This window comes from Eretmochelys imbricata, chromosome 9 (assembly GCF_965152235.1).
Source record: "Eretmochelys imbricata isolate rEreImb1 chromosome 9, rEreImb1.hap1, whole genome shotgun sequence".
NCBI classification, from domain to species: domain Eukaryota; kingdom Metazoa; phylum Chordata; order Testudines; family Cheloniidae; genus Eretmochelys; species Eretmochelys imbricata.
Genome location: NC_135580.1, coordinates 79,745,644 through 79,755,413, shown reverse-complemented (window position 1 = coordinate 79,755,413; position 9,770 = coordinate 79,745,644). Strand labels below are relative to the sequence as shown.

The 9,770-nt window shown below is 44.9% G+C and overlaps 1 long non-coding RNA gene across 1 annotated transcript; it reads left to right on the top strand.

Moving 5' to 3' along the window:
* The first annotated feature begins 284 nt into the window (after nt 1-284).
* On the top strand, nt 285-9,174 carry LOC144270402 (uncharacterized). The gene is made up of 3 exons (XR_013347152.1): nt 285-422; nt 1,357-1,433; nt 7,701-9,174. It is a non-coding gene; the product is annotated as an uncharacterized LOC144270402 (long non-coding RNA).
* Nucleotides 9,175-9,770: the final 596 nt, after the last annotated feature.

Here is a 9,770-nt window from a genome sequence, read left to right as displayed (position 1 = left end):
CAAGCAATGTGGCCTGGTTACCACTTCTGCTGATGCCTTGGGGCCTATTCTAATCTGCAAGGAATTCAGTCTGAAAGTGCATCTGGACAGTTTGCACGGACCCTGTCCAGCTTTGCTTTAGCAGCAGTTTGTGAGCTTTGCACCCTGTGAGAGGGACAAAGCCAGGAGCTGCTGCTGCTGCATTTCACAACTCTGACATGTTGTCACTCACATCCAGACATTTCCTGTTATCTAACCTCAGCCTTATCTTCCCCATTTTCAGCTTCCTCTTGAAGGAGGAGAGGCCCCTTCAAAAACGAGCGGCCTTCCTGGGCTGAGCCCCACTGCTCTGCTTCTGCTTTGCTCCCTGGGTGCCCCCAGCAGGCCCCGCGTGCCTGACCCAGCACCACTCCACTTCTTGCCCCGTGAGAGTGCAGCTACAGGTATGGTTTGTACCCGCTGGCATGTCTGCTTGGTTTTACTCTCTTGTACGCTGCTGAAATGGGTGGCAGAGGGGAGAAGGGATGGAGTTTCAAATGGGACACTTGTCTCATGCCTCCAAAGGGCCTGCTACCTCTCCTTTGAGTTGGGTACAGCTAGGGAGAACAGGCAGCAACAAACCACTTCTAGCCAGTGTCCTGTCTAAAGTTTTTGGGGGGTTTCTTTCGGGAGACTTTGGGGTGAGGTCCCAGGGCACACCCCCAATTTCTGCCAGACATCTGCTGGACACTCCACCCCCACCTTCCTTGGTGTCTGTCCCCTATGTTTACAATTTGGGCTAGATCATTTCTTACCCCAGCTTCCAGAATCCCTTTCCCCAAGATACAGAATCATATCCAATATTCAAGCCTCCCTGGGGCAGATATTTGTAATGAGGGGGTTTGCCGGATCTCTCCTGCATGGAGAAAAACCATGCAGCTGGACAGTATATTTTAAGTAGATGGATAGAGGGGTCACCTTCTTCATTTGTCTTTTCTCCCCATACATCCCACCAGGGAAGAAAATGTAGCTGATTTTTCCTGGGAGCTCTGCACCTGGAACCATAATTAATTTATTATGATTATTATGATGATTATTTATTATTAATGACTATGTGTACAGTTCCTAATGCATGCCTGGTGCTTTACAGAGAAATAAAAAACCATGTTGTTGGCCTTGGGGAGATTTCAATCCAAATGAGAGATAGAAAAGCCAGGGCTATAACTAGCAATGAGCAGGGGGAGGTGATCCGGGAGGAAGGAGGTTTCCGCCAGTGAAAGATCATGCAATAAGCTAGTATGCATGCCCCATTGGCTGGGTCCTTTTCTCAAATTCGGTGTATGTGAATTGTAGATATTAGCGTTTTCCCTCCCTTTTTCTTTTCTCCCTTCTTAAAAGTTAGTGAAGCAAACAGTTTGAGAGAGCAAAGTCCAGCTGGAGCACAGAAGAGGTGGGGTGGAGGCCGGCGCTAGAAGGTGAGTTTCAAGGCGGGATTTGCAGGAGGATTCAGAGATATGCAATGCTAGCAATAATTAGTATTGTATCGAGCACTTCTGCATTGCTTTGCCTAGAAGCATAACTTATCACGTGTAAATTGCTACTCTTCTGATTTTCAGGCTCTTAAGCCATTTCCACGGCTCTAATCGATCCCCTGATGTGTCAGACTGTGAGATTATTCATGTATTGATCAGCTGTCAAAAAGTTTTCCTTTGCTTATAGCTTTATCCTTTCTGGGTCTCTGAATTATGTTGCAAATAAGAATGCTGGGGATACCATGTGCTTTTATGTCAACCACAGTGAGATGGGGCCCAGCAGTAAACTCTGGATTCAACTTTTGAATATCCCAAAGTTCAGGGGTGTACCTGGATTATTGGTTCAAGCCCCCATCCCTGAAGCTGAGTTTAACTGTCTGCATTGTAAATTGGCTCCCAGTCCAATTATCCAGATAAATACTCTACAGGATTTTTTATTTTTATAACTCTGTGGAGTGTGAGGAGAAAGCTTTAATACCGTGTGCTTCATACGGAATAGCACACTGCTCCAGGAATAGTCCCACTGAAGTCAATGAGACCACCTGTGGAGTAAGTGCTGCTCAAGATGAGAACAGATATCAGAATTTGGGCCTTTTATTTTATTTAAAACAGCAACGTGACCAGTGCATTGTATTCATCTATTACACGGCACCACAGACGTGCACAGGGCTGTACAAAGACAAATGAACACAACCCTGCTGCAAAGAGCCTTACCATGTAAGTTAAGGTGCAAACAACAGGAGAAGATGTCAACGCAGGGAGGGAGAGGTGGAAAGCAAGGGCATGCGCTTGTATAGTTGATGGGGAGACTAATGCATGTACCTTAGGGGGTAAAATTATTGTTTATGGGACTCTGGTTTATAAGCCTCTGTGGAGAAGTGGGGTTTGAGAAGAAGGTGGAGGAAGGGGTCCAGGTGGGTTTGCAGGGGGAGGGAAGCATGTGAAAGAAGGGCCAGAGGCAGGTGTGGGGCAAGGACAGAGAAGGGATATTCAGATGAGTAGCTTGGGCTGAGTGAGGATGAGTGGCATTTCTGGCAGAGAATAAAGACAATGACCTAGGGCCTATGTCTCTACTCTATACAGCTGGCATAAGTAAGGACAAAATCACACTGATGGGGGACAGGGGGTCATTGGGATGACAAGACATGGGGAGAAGGTGCCTGGGGAAACATTTCACTGTTTTATACGTTTCCCTGTACGGACATTTGGGTTAAGCCCGGTCTCAAAATCAAGAGAGCAGCCTGAGCCCAGCTCCCTGGGAGGTCAGAGGGCACATGTGAGGCTGCTCGCCAGCCCAGGCAATAAGCTGAGCCAGTGCCCTGAACCCAGCACCCCTGAACTTCGGGGTGTCGCCAATCTGGTTCTGGAGCTGGATGTCCCAGCTTGAGCCCATCTCTAACTGGAACACGTAGAGCTCTGTTGTGCCTGGCCCCTGTACAGAGGGAATTGGTGCGAGAAGCCTCTCTCCACAAGCACCTCTGTGCCGAGGCTGGGCACAATCTTTGTGCCTGACCCAAAGTCCCCTGAAGTCAATGGGAATATTTCCAACGAGCTGGATGGGCTTTGGATTGGATGCTGTTTCTCTGAATGCAAGAACCGCTTTGGTTTAGTGCTGTTGGCAGGGCTGGATTCCTCAGAGAGGGTGGAGGTGAGAGAAGACCATAACCTGACCCCGCTTCCTCTGTACCAACCAACAGAGCTGCAGAGTGTACCCTGCACCTGCTTCCAGGTGGCTGCCTCAGCTGTCCTCCTGAAGCCAGTACTCTTCCAGGAACTCTCTGCTGCAGCTCCACTCTGTCCCCTATAGTGTATCGTGGGTTAAAGCCTTAGCAAGTAAACAGGAGAGTTCCCATTAATTCTAGCACTGGGGGAGACAATTTCATCTGCAGCAGGGCCCCATGTGCAACCAGGAACCTCACTGCTGTAAAAAGGCCAAGAGCAAGCGCACAACGAAAGCTCTCATGTGGCTTTTGGCAAGCCCTGTGCTGCTGTTGCTCAGCTCTTATAAGGAATCGAATGTTTTATTTAGTGCTGAACGAACTCTCTTCTAGTTGGATTCAGCATCCTTGGAAGGCAGTTCGTAACATGATCAGCCCTCATTAACAGGGAGCAGAGCATTTGCTGTCCTGCGTGATCTAAGAAGCAGCACTGACACTTGTTGGCCAGAGAGCAGGCGTTATTAATGTACTGGGCACGATACTTAGGTGGTTGCTCTGCCTGAAACTTATTAACTGTCTAATCCAAATCCACAGATGTGCTATAGCAAAAATGGACTTGGGTACAACCTGGCATGGTTGCTTCAGTGTAAACTCTTTTATCTCCAGCTCTGATCTTTTCTGGAGCACGCCTGGTACTTGTAATTGAATACTTTGAATCAAATCCTGTGCTCTTTATTCAGGTAAATCTCCCATTGGCATCAACCATAGTGATGGGTGCAGATCTTCAATGGAATAGAATAGGATTCAATAGGAGGTTCAATTAAGTAAGGGCTTCAGAATTTGGCCCAGTGATGTTAGGGTTTTCAGTTTCCAGCTAGAGCTTGGGGGGACACTCAGGAAGCCTGACTCTGACCTCACTCCAGTTTTAAACCAGTGTAAGTCTGTTGAGTTCAATGGAGTTACTCCTAATTTACACCTGTGCAATTTGAGAGGAGACTCAAGTCTAGAGGTTACAGTTGGGAGGGTGTTCTACAAACCCAGCTCCACCCAGGTTCATGTGGATTCTCGCTCTCTTCATTTTGATTTGAGATGTGTGTTTGAGTGAGTATGGCAATTAGAGATGGGTCTGCACCCAAATCCAGGTTCTGAGTGCACTGAACCTGAGAAAGGTGTGTATCCAAATTGAGAGCTGAACTTCAGAGCTTGGGCTCGGTTCGACTGAAAATTCAAAGAAACACACAGCCAAAATACAGGCACTTGTCTAGGTTTGGGGTCAAATCCATCCTGCTTTGTTATTTTCCTTCCATCACCGATTGCACAGCAAATAGGAAGAGAGTCCTGTAAAACTCCCAAGAGAGATCACACATGGCTGATATGCTCACAGCAGGATTTCTAAAGCATTGGCCTTTTATGCTATTCACAAGGGGCTGCCTGGAGAATGCGTCTGTTTCTGTTTTTCTGCCTACAGTAATATTGATGGTTAAGTCTGCTTTTTAACACCAGGCTTTTCCTTGGAAATACCTGTTCCAACTGGAAACCAGAACCCCTGTCAATAGTGAGGTCCACCCAAACAACGTACCATCAATAGAGGGTGTGGAGTGAGTTCCTCTCCTATGTACTGAAAGAATGATCTTCACTTTGTGACCCCCCGCCCCCTTTATCTGTTGCTGACAGCAGCATTATGAGCAGCTCTGTTTTTCCCCTCTGAAAGCCACAACGGTTTTAAGCTAGAATAGCAGAAGCGGTGGTGCTCATTTTTTTAAAAAGAGCCTTCTTGAACTTCAGTGTCAAATCCTCATCTGGGGTAAGTCAGTGTCACTGCACTGATGTCAATAGAGCTCTGCTGATTTACACTTTTGATGCAGCCTCCACATCAAACTTTACTGGAAAGAGAGTTCTTAGAGCAAACTTGAGGCGTTTGGACCAATTCCCAGTTAGTTTAATGATGAGCTCATTCTTCTTTCCCCACTTGTATAGAGAGAATGGTGCCAAGGACTGCACAATGTCTAATTAGTAGTCATAAATAATTTGCATGGAGAGCCCAATGACAGATCTGGGAAGAAGAGCCAAGCACCTGCTGCCCAGTCCCCTGCTATAACCACTAGGGCACATCAGCTTTGCAAGAGTTAATCTGTGGCCTTGGCTATACAGTACTATAACTCTTGCACAGCTATGACTAAGACATTTTAAAATCAGTATAGTATGACGTGGCAAACTCCTCAGGTAGACCACCTCGATTCCTTTAAATTCCGCCTAAACCAATGTAGCTTAAGGTCGTAACTTACTGGATTGGTTTTAAACTGGTTCAGTTACACTGGTGCAAGTTTACTATCGACAAAACCCTGTGCCAACAATGTCGTTCATGCAGCTATTTAGGGTGAAATAGTCCCTTATGCAGAGGACAAGCCCAAGGACAATGCATCATTAAAGTCCCATTTAAACCCTAACTTGAGTGTTTACGTGGAATCTGAGAGTTGCATAGATCTTATGCTTACTGTGCACGGGGATGGGAGTGGGGAGTAAGGGGGGGAGGGGATCAACATTGACTAGAATTTTTGTATTTTACATGTAGAAAAAATATGTGAGTGTGTGTGTGTGTAATAACAGATGGGATACTAAGATATCATCATAGAACCACATCCCAGAAGTTAGAAATTAGAATTTAGACCTATTAGATCACCCACTCCATTTCACTGCCAGTGTAACGGTTTAATCCTGCTTTCATCTCCTTTAAAGGTTTTCAGTTGAGTTTCTCACTGTGGTATCAAAAATAGCCTGCTTGCTTTCTCAGAGCCTTGGTGCCGCTGGTCATGTGAAATGAAAAGAAGAGGACTCTGACAGCAGAAAAACTTTTTCATTTTTAAAAATAGGCTCTGCCAGGGCCTCGACCACAGAGCATGTGAACAGCACTGAGATGGTGTGACACGGGATCGGTTTTTTCCAGGAGTTGTGATAGATTTCCCCTGCATCATAATTTCAAGCAGCAACCCACATTCTGAGCTGCCATCTTCCTTTAAGCATGCATCTGTTAGTAAAACTGAGCAATGCCTTTCCTCCTACAGACTTGATGCACTGGAATTTTTTAAAGCAAACTATTCTGTTTCTAAAAGGGTTAAGGCAAGGGACCTGCATCTGCATGCTTGTGTGCAGAGGAGCGGTGGGGGGGGGGTGCAAAGTGGGGGGACAAAGGGGACAGGGTTTCAGTGGGGAGTTACAGAAGATTATGGGGGGTGAGTTGTGCTGGCATATGTGGGTAGAAAGCTATGTTTGTTCATGGGGATTGGGGAGGGGGCAGGGAAGGGAACAAAGGGGTTAATTTTGACAATGGAAGAGAATGTTCCCAACGTCATTCATGAAGAAATTCATTATTTCTTTCTGAGATCCCCTGGCTGTACAGCAATAGAGAATTAGAACCCTTACAACATTATTGCCAAACAGTGCAGTCCAATATAGGAAGGTGACGGGCTTGGGACCATTACTGGAGTGTGCTGAACTCCCACGTTGTTTTAGCTGTTTTGTTTTGGTGGGGTTTTTTTGGGGGGGGGGTATTTTGTTTTTTGACGACAGTGAACACATTTGACACTGGACTTTGAGCCAGTTTTAGGGTCGGATCCTGCTAATAGTGGAGTCCATGGCAAACCTCCCATTGATTTCAAAGGGACCAGGATCATACCCTTCATCTCAGATAGGCCTGGAGGTCCCATTTTTCAAATTCAGGTGGCCAGTTCCAAATCTGGGAGCTCCTTGATCGCAGCACTTAAACATCAAGGGTGAAATCCTGGTTCCACTGATGTCAATGGGAATTTTGCCATTTCATCCCTAACACCTGTTTTAGACGCACAGGCCCAGATGCACAAAGGAATTTAGGCTGCTAACTTCCATTATGGACCTGGGCCAGAGACCCCAATTGAGCAACATAATTAAGAATGTGAAGCATTGGCTACAATGGGATGATTTATATGCTTGAAGCTGAGCAAGTTCCTAAGTACCTTGCAGATTTGGGTCACAGATGACCGTGTGATCATTGGAATGCAAATGCAAATTACAGTAGGGGTTTTAATAAAGGAGCCTCCATTTGAAAATCCTGGCCTGCTTATCTAAATGAATAATCACAGAAATGAAAAATGCAAATGCTCTATTAGGTCATCTTGCCTGTGACCCCATCTGGTGCAGAAATGCTCCCTAGGGTATATGCTCCAGGCCTTTGTCTAGACAAGTACTTTTTAAAAAGGCCCTTGTGTATGCAGAAAGACATCAGCCTTCCTGACCATGCATACAAACTCCATGTCTGTGTGTGTGGATAGGCCTTGTGTGGGCAATGCAGTAAATATTTCAAGCCCTGTGGGCTAGCAGGGCACTCAGATTAGCTTCTATCTCTGGGCATCGATCACAGCTCCTCATATCCAGCTTCAGTTCACAGATCAATATAGCTGATGTGAACTCAGCAGAAATCAATACTTGCTTATTTGGCTCTCCTCCCACCAATTAAAGGGAGGGATTTTCCTACCCTGTCATTGACAGAAACTCAACCTTTCTTTTTCTTCCCATCTAGGACACCGCGTCACTGAAGGTTTCCCAGGTGGTACGCCCAAGTCCCGCAGTGCTGCGCTCCGTGTATTTGACAAGCTGAGTTTGACACTCAATGTGGCAGAGTGTCAGTTTGTCAAATACCCCAAGTGAGGCATTTGCTTAGCAACACACATCAGCACCAGAGAAGATTGATTATTGCATCTGACTGGGATGGGAGTCTTTTGTTTAATATTTTCTCTCCGCTGAAAATACGAAGTGCTATCTAATAACTGCATACTATGCTTTGCTTCTTGTGCTAGCAGATTTCCTTAGTGCCCCAAATTCAGAAGCATCTGTTTGAACATGCATTTGAATGGTGAGTTTCTACAGAAATAGGGCCAAATTTTTGCTGGCACACTTCCACTGAGTTACACAAGCCGAGAATTTTGCCCAGAATTACTTATTTCTTCAGTCTGTAGCCAAAGTCAATGCTAGTAACTGAAGTAATGGTGGCAACTAGTAGGTGATAAGTTGAGTTGTTGCGTGACAATGGTTTAGTATATTCATCTAAGCTAAAGGTTAAGGCGGTTGTGATCCCACTTACAACAGCACTGCCAATAACAGAGAATTTCTTCATCAGATGTGTTGAAATATTTTTGTATAATCATAGAAGATGGAGAAGAAATAGACTTATAGGACCGTTATTTCATTTCCCCTCTTCTCCACCAGCCAATATAAGGTTATTCCCTGCAGTGAATTCTCCTGTGGTTTGATTAGTCCAATTTTAAATGACTCAAGCGAAGGAGCTTTCATCACTTTGCTTGGAAGTCCTAGTAAAATAAATCTCATGTTTAGCAGAAGCCTCCTTCTCTTCAGCCAGTTACTCCCAGTAAGATCTCCTAGCAGTGTTACCTATTATATTTGCTGTACCTCTGCTATTGTATTGAAGCTATACTAAGCCAGCTCAGATGAAGAAGACCTATTTATTGGCCTACATTTTCAAAAGTAACCTGTGATTTTGTGATTTAGCCCATGAAAGCTTATGCCCAAATAAATTTGTTAGTCTCTAAGGTGCCACAAATACTCCTCGTATTTTTTGCTGATACAGTCTAACACGGCTACCACTCTGAAACTTGTGATTCTGGGTGAGATATCATAAAGAGGTCCGATTTTCAGAGGTTGAGGTGCTCCACATATTTAGAAAAATCAGGTCCCTTTATGGTGTCTCCAGTTGGACACTCAAAAACTGAGCCAGAACCCAAAATCCCTTTTGAAAATTCAGGCCATTGTTACTTTGCTAGTGTAAAGGGCTTGTCAGAAAACCCTTCTCACTGTTACTGGAGCAGTATCAGCAGCCAATTGTGCAATTAAGTTTATATATATATATATATGATACAGATTTCATCCTTAACTCTCCTTTTTTCTTTAGATTACAACCACTTATTGTAAAATGTTCTGGAGATGCTGGGCTTTGTATGAAGAATGCTTTCTGTAAATAAATGGTATTGCCTTTCTAAGTGAATAGCATGCTTCTGATCATCCACATAATAGATCTGCAGTGTGCACCTATATGAGCAAACATGGCCGTAGTCATTCTGACTCAAACTGTCCCTCCTGTGTTCTCTTTCCAGTCCCTAAAGTTGATTCATAGTCTAGACAGTACTCTCATATTAATAATTGTTTTTATCTGTGCATTCAGTTTTAAAAGAGTACAAGGTCCATTGTTCTGTCTGACTTTCCATCTCTGATAATCCATAGTGTAACTGAGGCATATATTCTCTCTAAACCCTTTCTGTCTCTGGTCAGAAGCCATTGGGTCAGATCCTCAGCTCTTGTAAATGGGCCTGCTCCCGCCACGTCAATGGAGCTACACCTTTTGACACCAGCTGAAGACACGTCTCAGGGTCCATTTTAAGTCCCTCACATCCTCTTTTTCCAGTAGTTTACCTCAGTCTTTATTCTTACTACTTTGTCTCTCCCCTCCTCTTCTGAAATGTCTAGGAGCAGATCCTTCAGTTTCTTCCAGGCCCAGGGAGGAAGCAAGGTTAATCTCTCCATCTTCGACAAACTCTGAAGGAAGAGAATTAACCCCTCATTTTGGTGGAACAAATCC